This window comes from Ursus arctos, unplaced genomic scaffold, assembly GCF_023065955.2.
Source record: "Ursus arctos isolate Adak ecotype North America unplaced genomic scaffold, UrsArc2.0 scaffold_33, whole genome shotgun sequence".
Lineage (NCBI taxonomy): Eukaryota > Metazoa > Chordata > Mammalia > Carnivora > Ursidae > Ursus > Ursus arctos.
Window position 1 is genome coordinate 23514072 of NW_026623019.1, and position 13555 is coordinate 23527626.

Here is a 13555-nt window from a genome sequence, read left to right on the forward strand (position 1 = left end):
GCAGAACTGACCAGCTGGGCAGCCTTGGAAGAACTCCCTGGCCTCTCTGAGCCTCTGTGTCCTCAGCTGTGAAATGGAGCTCAGGACATTTTCATGGCCTCTTTCACCAAGTTGTTTTAACATTCAAATAAAAGAACATGGGAGAGTACTTTATGAGCCTGAAAGTACTCGGAGAACAGAAGGCCCCATTATATCGTAGTTGTGTTTCCTGGTTAACAGTACCTTGAACCGATAAAATGTATCTGTACGTCACCGTGTGATCTTGAGCGTGAAGTTGCTGAATAGCCATGGTCCCACCACGTACCATTTGACTTGTCAGGGTGCTTGTTATTTAGCGTACCATTTCGTTCTCACTAGCGGGCAGGGAGGAGGTATTTTGATTCCCATTTTACAGCTAAAGGAAAGAAATTGAAGTTGGACAGAGAGTTTAAGTAAACTGCTCTTAGTCTCGCAGTTCGTGATTAGCAGGGATTGGGCTGGGGCTTCCTTTCTGCCTCTTACTCCCTGCCTGCGAATTGTGGCCATTTCTGCTCATGGCGTCCCCCGTAACCCTCCTGGGCCCTGCACAGGGGCCACCTCCCTCCCCGTTACTCACTTCTCTTCCTCCATGGGCATTTTCCTTCTTGGCCTTCATGGCTTCTTGGATGGTTAGGGTGGTTTCATCTGGGCTTGTAATCACTGTGCACCTGCGTAAGGCGAAGGGGCAAAATGTACGGATATTTTGCTGTGCCCGCAATGATGATTGGTTCCCTCAAGTATTTCCAGGTGCAGGAGCCCGGCCCAGATAACTGACCTCACTGTCGGCTCAGGCCCCACTGCAGATCATTCCTCCTGAGAAATCAGGTTCTTCCCAGAGCCTCGTCTGCCCGGGTTGCAGGGGGGGCTACCAGGCAGGACTGGACACTCGTTAGTCGTACCCCCAGAGACAAACTGTCCTCAGCTGATTTCTTCCCGACTTTAGCATGCCACAGCATTTAACATTGGCTTATTCTTGAATGAGTTTGTTTAATAGAACCTGCTCCAGATATTTGATATCATTTCAGTACTTTGGACCACGCCAACCCCAAACGTAAATGGTTCGTATTAACACGTAAGAACGGAAGTTTTAATCACATTCAGGATAAGTAGTTCCCTTTGTAATAGCAGCATGGAAACGCTCGCAGGAAAAGGCAATTTCTATAAAAGACTTCATTACAATACCTGGGGAGCCATAACAGAAGCTGATTTGTCTGACCCTCTATAGTTTCCCAACAGGACCCCAAAGCCCAATGGGTGAGAACTGTTCTCTCCCCTCTCAAGCTGTGCGGTTAGGTAAATGTGACTTCGCTGTGTACTTCTTACGACTGTTCTCCAAAAACAGAGCTTGTATCATTGACTGCAAAATTTGGAAGGATTCCAGCTGACAGAAGCCCGCGGAACAAATCTTTATCATAAGACAGAGAGGAAAGGGACCTGAACGCCATGACTCTCACATTATAAATCTGCTCACAGCTCATAAACCGCCTTCATCCCCATGCTTCTTGACATGAATTCACACCCAAGGTTTTGCAGCTCATCAAAGAGGGAGAGTGTAAATAGGCAGAAGACAAAAGAGATAAATCTGGTAGCTACGGAGGAAGGGTGATTTGACTTCCGGGGACAGACTACAGCAATATTCCACTGACTTCATATCGCCTTTATCTTCCCTGCTTTCCTCTGTTCTTACTCTTTTGAACTATTTATTGTATTTGGATGATAAATGTCTATAATGAGAGGGACCAGAGTATAATGAAAATGGCATTGGATTTAAGGGCAAGCAAATGGGTTTTGGGTCCTGGCTCAGCTCTGGAAAATTAGCACTTTTACTGTGCCTTACTGTCCTCATTTATAAAATGGATAGGTTATTTAAGGTCTTGTTTGAGCTCTTGGAGAACATCCCATCTGCTCTGGAGACTCCAAGAAGCACTTCCTCAGAAAGGTAGTGAAGACATTCCATCTGGACTGTTGAGCTGAGCATATCCATACAGTGAAGGGAAGGAGAGGTGGAAATCCTTAATGGGTAAGATTTCTCAATAGATTCCTGGAAGAGAGATGGTGTGTGGTCGTCATGTGCATGTGTGAAACATAGTAGAGGAATCTTCATCTCAGAATATGCTATAGGGGATCCGAGGTAGAGGCAGGACTACCCTATTGCCCTCCAGGCTTGGAGCCAACAAATGCAGCAGGTACGGTAGAGCATACCTGTGGGAAAGGGCTTACATGTACCGGGAGGGCAATGAATGAGTGGTATGCACCGCCCCCTCCAATCTGGCAGAGAAACAGATAGCCGCCCATTATTTATCCTCAGATTAAAAAAAAAAAAAATCGAAAGCACTTCTATGCAGAAATTGCCAGATTGCCCTAGAGGATGAGGGCTAATAGTAGGGATATTGAAGCCCCAGACTGATGTTCTGTTTAGTCTGGCATGTTTATGCTTTAGCTTAATGGTCCACTTTCTGCCTATGTGTCCTAAAGCAGGGCCTGTCTAGCTATGTGGTCTACCAGTGACCCAATTCCTAAGCAATATCACTATCTGAAAACAGAATTACTGACATAAGAGCAGAAGAAACCCTACTAGCTACCCAGTGTTTCATCCTTAAATATAAATAAGATTCAAGATCCATCACACGCATGAGGACAATAAGCACTGAAAGAAAAGATCCAAAGAGAAAAACTGACCTTGGAGGAAACAGAAGTATTTTAGGAATCCGAAGAGAATTAAAACCAAACAAGTGTTCCCTGTCTTGAGATTTTCACATACATAAATCAAAGTTAGGTAGCTACGAAAAATGAATCCTAAGATAACAAGAAGGAACTCATAGAAATTAAATATATGATGGCTGAACTAAAGGTTTCAATCACAGATCTGAAAGATAGTCAAGAAAATTTTCCAGAATCAAGAGCAAAAAGGCAGAGATAGACAAGGCTGGGGAGAAAAGATAAGAGACACAGAGAAGCAATTCATGAGACAGAATTCATACAGTTCAACTGTATGTGAGGTGACATAGGCCTACTAAGATTTCCAAATAGTAATGAGAACACAGAGAAATGGTAGAGAGAAAATTAACAAAGAGAAAAACAGAAGACAATTTCCCAGGGTTGAAGAAGCCCCAGACCTCAGATCGAGAGGTCTGCCAAGTGCCAACAGGATAAATGCAAAATCTATTGATTTAAATTAGACACTAGGACAATCTTGATGGTAAGGAAGAGAAGGTATTTGATCTTCATGCTTAGAAACATCCTCCTCTGAGTGGCCCAGAAATTCTCTATGTGACATTACACACGTGGAAAAGAAAACGCAGTCCTGTCACCTACTTAGCCTTGTAGCATACAGTATTAAGCTGGTCGTATTGGAATAAATTGTGTTTATCTCTTTTCAGTTTTTAGTCACATAAGACGCTTAATTGTAGCATATCATAAGTTGAAGTACATAATAACAGTCATGACACAGTTGCAGGAAAGGTCAAGCTCAAAGAATATGTGAAGTGATTGGGGTCAAGGAAAGGTGGGGGGCTAATAAGCTCATGATATACCGAAGAGTCTAGCATAATGGCTTAAAAAAGATAGAGTATGATAGATTATCAGCAGAAGAACTAAAAATAATATAGCTCCCAGTTATTGGGAAAAGGCGGGAGATAGTGTGAATATTCTCTTGAATAGCGGAGAATTGCTAAGTGTCTTAAATTGGGAAAACAGGAAGAGAAAGTATATGTATTGATTAGAGTTATGGAGGAAATCCCTAGAAAACAAAAATTGAAACTGGATGGAATCAGACACCCAAGAGAATGGGGTTGAGGATAGGGAGGTGTGTAGAGGGTAAATTTCTTTCCATCATGAGTTCTTTAGTACTATTTGATTTCTTACTATGATGGTGTATTGCTTTCCTTAATATTCTCTTGAAAATTAAAAGATATGGCTTCCAGAAATTGTTTGCACACACACAGCCTAGCCATAAATTAGGCTGAGCCACACGAAATAGCTGGCATTTGTCACATTTGGGCCTACACGAATGGAAACTTCATATAGTTCAACCCAAACAAGTTTTCAGATTTGGGGGTTTAATCTGGACACAGCTTAACACGAAGGTCCAGTGTGTGATCAAGTCCTTGACATCCTGGCATTTTAGAAATGTCATAATTAATTATGGCCAACATGGCTCTTCTTCCCAACCAACATTTCAAGCCCCGCTCAACTTACAAGGGAAAACTCACATGGCATGTCCTCCAACCCCAAATCCTTTACTCAATGAATTTGATTCTTTTTCCTCTAGACCCCCTTAACCCTATATTTCTTACATCCATCATGGCAGTTTTAATATTCTGCCTTTGACAACTGGCAAATATTTGTATATTTGCCTCATCTCCCTGCTAGACTGCCCATCCTTTGGGGGAAAGAGTCATGTTCTACTGGGGGAGATTGCATGGTGGTGAAACCAATCTGAGCTTGCCTTGCCCGCTTTCCATCTGTGTGGCTTTGGGCAAGTTACTTACTATCTTCAAGACTCAGTTTCCACATTCCCTAAAAGGAAACAATGATGTCTCTCCCCAGGTCCTTCAGAACGTCTCAAGATCAGAATGTACGTACAGTGCTTAACACAATGCCTAGCATACAGCGGATGTGTAATTAGCATCTGCAGACATCCTCGTCTCCTTCTTCATGGTTGGGCCTTCCACAGCACCCAACACAGCTCTCTTCACATAGATGCTGAAATGGTGAAATGGGGGCACCTGGGTGGCACAGCGGTTAAGCGTCTGCCTTTAGCTCAGGGCGTGATCCCGGCGTTCTGGGATCAAGCCCCACATCAGGCTCCTCTGCTGGGAGCCTGCTTCTTCCTCTCCCACTCCCCCTGCTTGTGTTCCCTCTCTCACTGGCTGTCTCTCTCTGTCACATAAATAAATAAAATCTTTTCCAAAAAAACCTGAAATGGTGAAATGGTGGGACGGGGGGAAGGATTGAAAGATGCTACAAGTATTACAAAAACTTTTAAAGAAAATAAACATTAGCATTACCTTCCAAAATATGAGTTCTGAAATAAGCATATTAAAGAGGAAATATCATCAGACTCTGCTTTGCTTATTAATTGGACAGAAAGCCCTCGAGAGATGGAAAACATTTGGGATGCACCCAAAAATCTTGTCTGTCACCTTCCATCGTTCGGACACTGGCCATGTATCATTGGTTATGAACTCTCCCAGAACTGGGGCAGAGTTTAGAACCATGGAAAGCAGCCTGGGAAGCTGGCATGGAATTCTGGACCTCATAAAATGTCCACTGGCCTCCCACTGTGCCTTAAGCTAAGCACTTGCCCTTTTCTCTTGAGTTCAGAGCTTCCCCTTCCCGCATAAAGACTTCCACCTGCTTTTCTGAGGTTGGTTCAATGGCTCCATGAGCCTTTCCCGAGTGGCCCACTGGCCTAGCAGTTTGCTTGTCCTTCCCATCACCACCGATCCTATTGTGATCTAGAACCTGTGTGCTGGAATGTTCACACAAAGAAGATAGTCACTATGTTTACATTAGACACAGGTTAGGGAAACCCTGAATGCCGACCGGTCTGGGTTCTGAATTATCCTCAGCCCAAACGAAAGATGTCTTGCATGATGGGAGCATTCCCATACGTGTATATCGGTAAAGCCCAGCTATCTTGAAGAAGGCAATCAGGAAAACGTAATGGCTACCAGTTGGAGTTATTGAAGGAAGGGAAGTTTCCATGGGGAGGGCGCAGGCGTGGAGGGTCCCAGATGATAAGACAGGCACTGGTGTAGCACCCTCAACGGGTCCCCAAGGCATTCTTGTGCATACAGCTTAGGAGCGGGTGTGGGGCATGACAGGGATGTTTTCCATCCCCGGGAACAGGAGGAGCTTTAGAGCTCGGGGACACAGGGTCAGAGGGGTAGGCAGATAAGACTCTCTGGCCCACCTGCCAGGATTTTGTACAATCACTCGGCATAATTATTCTTGAAAATATAAACATTGCCGGGGCTGACTGACAAGTATTGTTCCAGCAGGGAGGGCTGTCAGGGCAAATCAATCCAATTCCACCACATGCCAGTGTGTAAAACAGATATAATTTTGGCTGTTAGGGGCTGTCAAAGCGAAGGATGTGCCGTATGTGTATTTTGAAGTGTGGTGTTCCCTTCAGTCTCACAGCTTGAAAGATGATTTCTGGGGCTTTCCCCCTCCCTGGATGGTTTCTACAAGAAGTTTTGGGATTTTAACTTCAAATAACCCGATCGCCTTTATCTCCTGTGATGTTGGGTTTCGATAATCTCCAGTCCTGCTCCCCTCCCCCGACGGCTGCCCTGCTCTCGTTCAGCACAGGGTCTCAAACTTTGGTGTAGGATGGAAGGGTCCTTTGCTGTTGCTGGATGTTGTATGGGGCATCCAGGTTGCTAGCTGGTGCCCTCCCAGGAATGTAAATTTGCTTGCAAGAGTGTCCTGCCCATCACTGGACCCCACGCCAGACTTAGCCTGAAGGCTTATGATGGTCTGTGCTTAAAGGGCCCCTCAGGAATCCCTGGAAGTCGGCTTCCTCCTTCCCTCCATGGCTCTATGCTGTGATGAGCAGCAGAGTTGAAGCCCTCAGAAGGTGGTTCACTCAAAATCTTTACTCTCTGTTTCAGAATGTTTCTGTATCTCTTACCCACTCCACCCTCAGTGGCTTCCCCAGGAATCTCTCCCATCAGTTCCCTCCCTCCCTCCCTCCCTTCTTCCCACTTACTTCTCACTTACTCCTGTGCCCCCTTCAGGCGGGCTTCTCTTCCTCAGCTCACGGCTGGCCCTCTCTCCTGCCTTTCTCAGGTGTCCATTTGGGTCACATGGCTCTGTGTTCTCTGTGTTGATCACCTGACATGTTCTAGGGCCCAGCAGTGGATGTGGGGAAATCACATCCCCTAGGCATTCTTGAACCTGCCCCCAAACCTTGATTTTTATGCCATTCTGATGAGATGCCATCATATCTTGCACTGTTTTCACCAAGGGCGGCTCTTGTGCCGACTCTTTACCTTTCTTATGGAGCTCTGCCGTAAGAAATATTCTCAAGACAGTCCCTATTTACTCTATGGGCATGATTGAGGTCCTCTGTAAAATCCATTTGATACAGTCCTTCAAAAACTAAATGCCATGGATAATCTCACCATAAGAAATTTTTTTTTTTAAGATTTTATTTATTTATTTGACAGAGATAGAGACAGCCAGCGAGAAAGGGAACACAAGCAGGGGGAGTGGGAGAGGAAGAAGCAGGCTCATAGCGGAGGAGCCTGATGTGGGGCTCGATCCCATCACGCCGGGATCACGCCCTGAGCCGAAGGCAGACGCTTAACCACTGTGCCACCCAGGCGCCCCTCACCATAAGAAATTTGAGCACTTTTACCTATGGGTAGTCAACATTTTATTAATTATTGTGTTTCTCTTTTGGCGTCTGCTGCCAGGAAGCTCAGAGCCAAATTATGACTTGATTTTAATAACCACGTGGGACCCCGAGAATCTGCACATTTGCACTTCTGCTCGATACCTTGTCTTAGCCTGACTTGAGTTTTCATTCGAGTGTTTTGTTTTTCTTTGCATGGTCACATCAAGTACCTGCAATCTTTTGTGAATGAAGCAAAGGTGTTAGTAAAAGATAAGTATATGTGTTTTCCTGCTCCTTGAGGCTGGGAGTTGCTTGAGGACAGGAATTATTTTGCTTGTCCTTTTCCCTGGGCCCTAGAAAAACACCCAGGCTGTAGTGAGTGCTTAGTCAAGACTTACTGAACTAAATTGATAAAAGTCGACCCACGACTCTCCAGGTGGAAAAATCCAGCTCATCCAGTTTTTCTTTCACTTTGTTTCCTATACGAAGGCAAAATAGACTATTGTAGTAGAAAGAATTTTAACTCTACCTGTTATTGGTTGTACAACGTCGGGTGAGTTACTTAGCTCGTCTGATCCTCTTCTTTTTACTTTAATTTGAAAATGGACGTAAGGCTACCTGAGCAGATTACTATGAAGACTGATAATTCTTGCAAACCTCTCGGCACATTTTCTGGCCCCTAATAATAATCTGCGCATGTTAGGCCCCTCCCCATTGCCTCATTTCACTAGAAATAGCACTTGGAAAAGGATAATTGGGCTGCTCTATGACCACCAGTAAGTCAATGAATTGCGTGTCATGTGTAAAATAAATGTGACTGTCGACCTCATTCAGAGAGATATGAAAATTAATTGACGGTAATGCACATTGGGATTTTTTGCTGAAAAGTACTTAAGAACAGCTCAGTATTATTACGTGTTCTCTTTCATCATTAATATTATTTATGAATATTTGGCCTTGTCTTGTCCTGGTATGTTTTATGTCTGTGGTCTTAATTGCACTTATTTCCAATTTAGTACCAACCTGTATTTTAATAAAAACGTAGACGAAATTCAAAACCATAGTTCCGGGCTTTCGTGCGACCTTACTTTTACAAGGTGGGTGATTTTACCTGTTTCAACATGGTGCCCGTGAAATAGCCTTTAAGCTATTTAGTAAGTGACATGTGTTCATCCTGTGTAAAATCAAGCCCAAGCTTTTCCGTGGTATTTCGGTTTTATTTCTTTTTTTTTTTGCACTCATATTTTATTTTGTTAGCAGCTTTCTGATGACATTCTTCATTTTGAGGTGCTTGGTCCATTTCAGAGGATAAATGTGAGCATTTCGAGTATTTATTTATTTATTTTCTTAAAATCAGACTTTGCCTTCTTCCTTTTATTAATTTATTTACTCTGCAAATACATATTTAATGCCGTTAACACACCTGATCCTTAGATACTTCCCTGGATCCTTTTTTTTTTTTTTTCTTTTTTCATCTTTTATCTGGGATTTTTTTTTTTTTTTTTTTTGCTATGTTATGTTAGTCACCATACAGTACTTCATTAGTTTTTGATGTAGTGAGGGCATCAAGTATTTCTGATAGAAGAGATATTAACTAGCTGAAATGCCTATTTCCACTCCAATGCCAGGAGGCCCTCAATGCCTTCAGTCTCAAATGGGGGTCTGTGTTACCGAGTCCCGGCTCGGTCACCTTCTGGCTGTGTGGCCCCGGGGAAGATGCGTCGCTGTTCTGAGCCTCACTGGCTGATTACCAAACATGAGGCGGTGTAATTTCTTTTGCCATCGCAGCATCCAGTCCTTTGAGACGGGACTGCTGAGGCTGGCCCACATTCAGGTCTGTAGAGAAATAGAGAGATCGCACCTGTTGTAGAATGGCATCTTCTAGGGCATATTACTTTTTACCTTTCCGCTCCAAACTTTAGAATAGGCTTCCTTCTAACTGTAGATCACTTAGTGCTTGGCATATATTAGAGATTTCAATTAATGACTCAGTTTAAGGGTCATAGGCTGAGCAGCGTATATCCATTGGGCCAAGGGGCTTTCTATGAAGCCCCCTTACTGAGGAAATTGGAAGGCTACGTTTCCGATTTCACCCTCAAGTAGGTAGTTTTACGTTTGTTTGTTTATTTATTTATTTATTTATTTATTTATTCATTCATTCATTCATTTCGTTAGTTTTAGATTTAGTAGTGATGGCTAGGGACGTAGATTAATCCTTTATCTGTAGCCTGTGCGTCTGTGTAGAATGTCTGCCGCTGGGGGCTATCGATATCAGGAATTTGATTTAAACCCTCTGAAACTGCAGACATCTGGGGAACTATGGAAGGTACTAGTGAGAAAATGCGTCTGCCAGGGGTTGCAATGTGATACTAACATGAAACTGGAAATCTACTCAGTTCTGGTCCTCGTGAAGCAAATGACCCAGGGCACCAAATTTCCACTCTGGAAAATTCCATCAATGGCAAAGACATTCCGATAGTTTTCAGCCACTCATCTTGATTACTATTGTTGGCCATCAGTTTCTCTCTGATTCTGTAGAGTAGATTTCTCCGTCCAATAATCTAATCCCATGCTTTGTTTTGACTGTATCGGGGTACGTAGATTGGTCTGCAGACCACATGCCTTTGGTGTATCTCCATCTCTCATGGATACCTCCTTGTCTTCTGGCAAGGCGAATTTTAAAGAGAAACTTTCCTACAAAACTTTTTGTTTTTTTAAAATCAACTATTGTTTTGAGTTTTCCTCCAAATCTAGGAAGACATTCGTGGTAGAGTTCGGGTTTTTGTTAATTTTCTTATTCGCTGTTCATGTTGGGTTTGAAGCGATTTTACTCAAGTCTCAGGAGTTAAGAACAGACAATTGATCCTAGAAAAGGAAGGATGTATGCTTACCTGATAGCTTATTTATCATAGAATCTTTAGACTCACTTCCCTCAGAATATTTTGTATCAAATGAATCCAAATATTCAAAGGGCCCTTTAAGACAGTGTTAGTCCAAGTCCTAGTCCACAGTGAAATCAGAGCTTGTGCAGAAAGTGAGTCAGTGCATTGCTTCCTCCGTTAAGACAGTCTTGCTCCCAGAGAAAGTCACCTTATGCCAAACCAAACCTCCCAATGCCTAGCTCTTAGCTACACTATTAAAAGACTCAGATAAATGGCATCCCAGTGTTTCTACAGCTTAGGCAAGTTACTGAAGTCTCTGTGCCTCAGGCTCTGAGAATGATGGCACTGGTAGGGTGGAGAGGGAGAGTGTAAGCCGGGAGATTGGTGAATAAGAGGAGTAACCGGCAATGAGGAGGCAGAAGTGGTATAGATTGCTGGCTCCTTAACATAGATTCTTTGAGATTGCTGGGGCTCTGGCAGGAGAAAGGGGGTAGTGGTGAGAAGTCAGGCACATGGGCCCTCAAGTACCTGGAGAAAGGTTGAGGGATGGCCTCCATTTGAGGCCATGGAAGTCCTCGGGGCATAGCCAAGATTTTATTTGAGTCGAGGAGGTCGAGGGAGGCTTAAGGAGAGGTTGGGGATATAAGGAGCGGGTGGATGAAATGAGGCCAGAGGGCCCGCTGGGGAGGGTCTGTGAGGGAGGTGGAGGGATGGGCATCTATGAGTGGTGTTGGAGTAGAAGGTTGGATAAGGAGGGATGATGGCCTGAGATGGTCGGTCTGGGGACTTCCAGCTGTGATCGAGGGAAACAAGAGATGGGGCAGGTGGGGATGAGCTTGGATGCTCTCCTGGAGGAGATCGGGAAGAAATCCGTAGCTCAGTGATGTGGGGGCTTCGCGTTAGTTGTTGTCCCCACCCCTGACCTCTGGGAATTGGGCTGCTTTGTTGCCTACATACTTGATAAGATGGTTGTCAGTGAACTGAAATGATATTCGATTAAACAGTATTTATCTGTGGTTGTTATTACCATTTGGTACCGTTTCTCAACAACTATTTGTATCGCACCAGCTATTTGCAAAGCACTGTGAGGCCCTGTCGGGAACACAGATACAAATGCAAAATTGTTCCCTCTGCTTCCGAGTGGCTTCTAGTCTTAGAAATTCTGCTTAGAGGGAATCCATTGGCAAAATCCATTCATATAATCTCTTATGTTCCAACCCAACAAAGCAAATTAATGCAAAATAGCCCATTTCTGAAAGAAAAGATAAACTTACAGCTTTCAAGATCAGCGTAGGAAAATTGGTCCAATCAATTTTAGTTTTAAAGGTGATGGAATTGTGGCTTTATCCATGGCTTTATAAACTTCAACTTATTCCCCACCAACTTCTTCCACTATTTGGAAAATAAAAAAAAAAAAAAAAAGGAGAAGAAGAAGAAGAAAAAGAAAGAAAAGTGTAAATCGAAAGCAAAAAAAAAGTTAAATACTTGCCTTGATTTGGTGAGAATGTAAAGTAAATCAAGTGGCAATTTAATTCTCAATGAACGTGTGACAACTATGAAGTTGAATATTAGATTTAAATATGGCAGCGAATTCTCTGCAAGAATTACATTTGTCTCTTTATATGGGCACTCTACCTAATGAACACATTTCTCTTCTCTTAAATTCAGCCGTTGCTACCGGAGCATGAGAAATTAATATACATTCTTATATTCATTAATATTGTTGCTCATAAAAGACCTTTTGATTTTTTTTATCACCCTAGGTTCCCAAAGGCCCATGGAAGCTGCCATAGCTCCAAAACCACATAAATTATCAGGGGAAAAATCCTATTAAAGCAAAACCTTAATCACCACTTCCATTTTATATGAAATTGTATTTAAGAAGAAACTGCAGAGCAGATCTATCAACATAGAATGAATAAATAAGTGGTGGTATAGTCCTTTTACAGAATATTATAAAGTTGTAAAAGCAAAGGAGTTACTACTACACACACACTGTAACTCGATGTGACGCAATCTCAAGGACATCATTGAGTGAAAAATGCAAGACATGGAAGAATACACATTGTATGTTTCCATTTACGTAGCAAAGTCAAACAATATCTCATTACGGATATATCATTAATAGCAAACCTACAGAGGAAACGATTAACACAAAATTCAGGTTAGTCATTCCCCCCGGAAGAGAGAAGGGAAATGAATACCATCAAGAAGGAATACAGGGGCATAGTGGTGTTTTCACCAGACTAGTGATAGTCTGTTCTTGAATGGGATGGTAGGTTTACGTTATTTAAACTACAGAAGTATGCTTTGTATTTTCTTTTGTTTTCACAATGCAGTTCACATTCAAGGGGAAAAAAAAAAGACTTTTAAAGAAAGATCATCAAATTAACCACAGTACTAAATCTTCTACGGGCTCAGCACCTGGGGCATTGCACGTGATTACAGGAGATAGATGGGGTTGCTCTTAGCCTCAGGGAGTATAGAGATGTGCAATAATTGGGAGATAAGCCAGAATTCAACTAAGCGTAAATCATGACCTACTATGAATTCAGAGATGGAGGTCTTTGGTGGTCAAAGTTGTCTTGGAAGCCCCCTCAGGAAGTAAGAATTTAAACTGGCCTTTGAAGGGTGAACTAAACAGGAAGCTGGGAGAGTATGTGTACTTTTTATTGTTTACGTATTTCTATTTCTCTTGCCATGTGTAACACACTTACTATGGAAAAGAAACCTTGTGCATGAACTCTGGATTCAGACACACTTGAATTCAAATTTCAACTCTTCCGTTCCCACGCGGAGAATCACTGAAATTTCTACAGGCTCAGTTTCCCCACTTACAAAATATGCAGAGGGCTGCTTCTCAGGGCTGTGGGAAATGAGAAAATACCATTAGCTACACATTACGAGCTCCAGAGGGCTTCCCAATCTCTTTTTAATACTGCCATTCAGGGATGAGGCATCCAGAAAATAATGGCGACCAATGACCCGGTGGGACCCTGTGCTGAGGGCTGTAGCATTTAACGGTCAGGGGGAAGAGGCACAAGCTCCCACTGCAGCTCTGTGCTTCACAGGGTCTCCTTTTGGGCTTCCCACTGGCTCTGTCCTTCTGAGCAATGCTTCGCTCTGCTCCCCGCCTTGCAGCCAATGGGCTTCCAGAGAGCCTTGGCCGCCTCCTGCCTTGTTCCTCAGGAAGGCGTATGGATGAGTTGACATGAGGGGGAAATATTCTCTCTTCCCGCCATGCATCTATTCCTGTCTCTTCTTGGCTTTGGAGAGCCAAGACTAGGGCATGATCTTAGAAAGGGCT

At 43.3% G+C, this 13555-nt stretch overlaps 1 protein-coding gene across 2 annotated transcripts in view; it reads left to right on the forward strand.

The window, feature by feature from the left end:
- NTRK2 (neurotrophic receptor tyrosine kinase 2) overlaps positions 1-13555 on the forward strand; it is a 319588-nt gene that overhangs the window by 226015 nt on the left and 80018 nt on the right. The gene's annotated exons all lie outside the window — the stretch shown is intronic.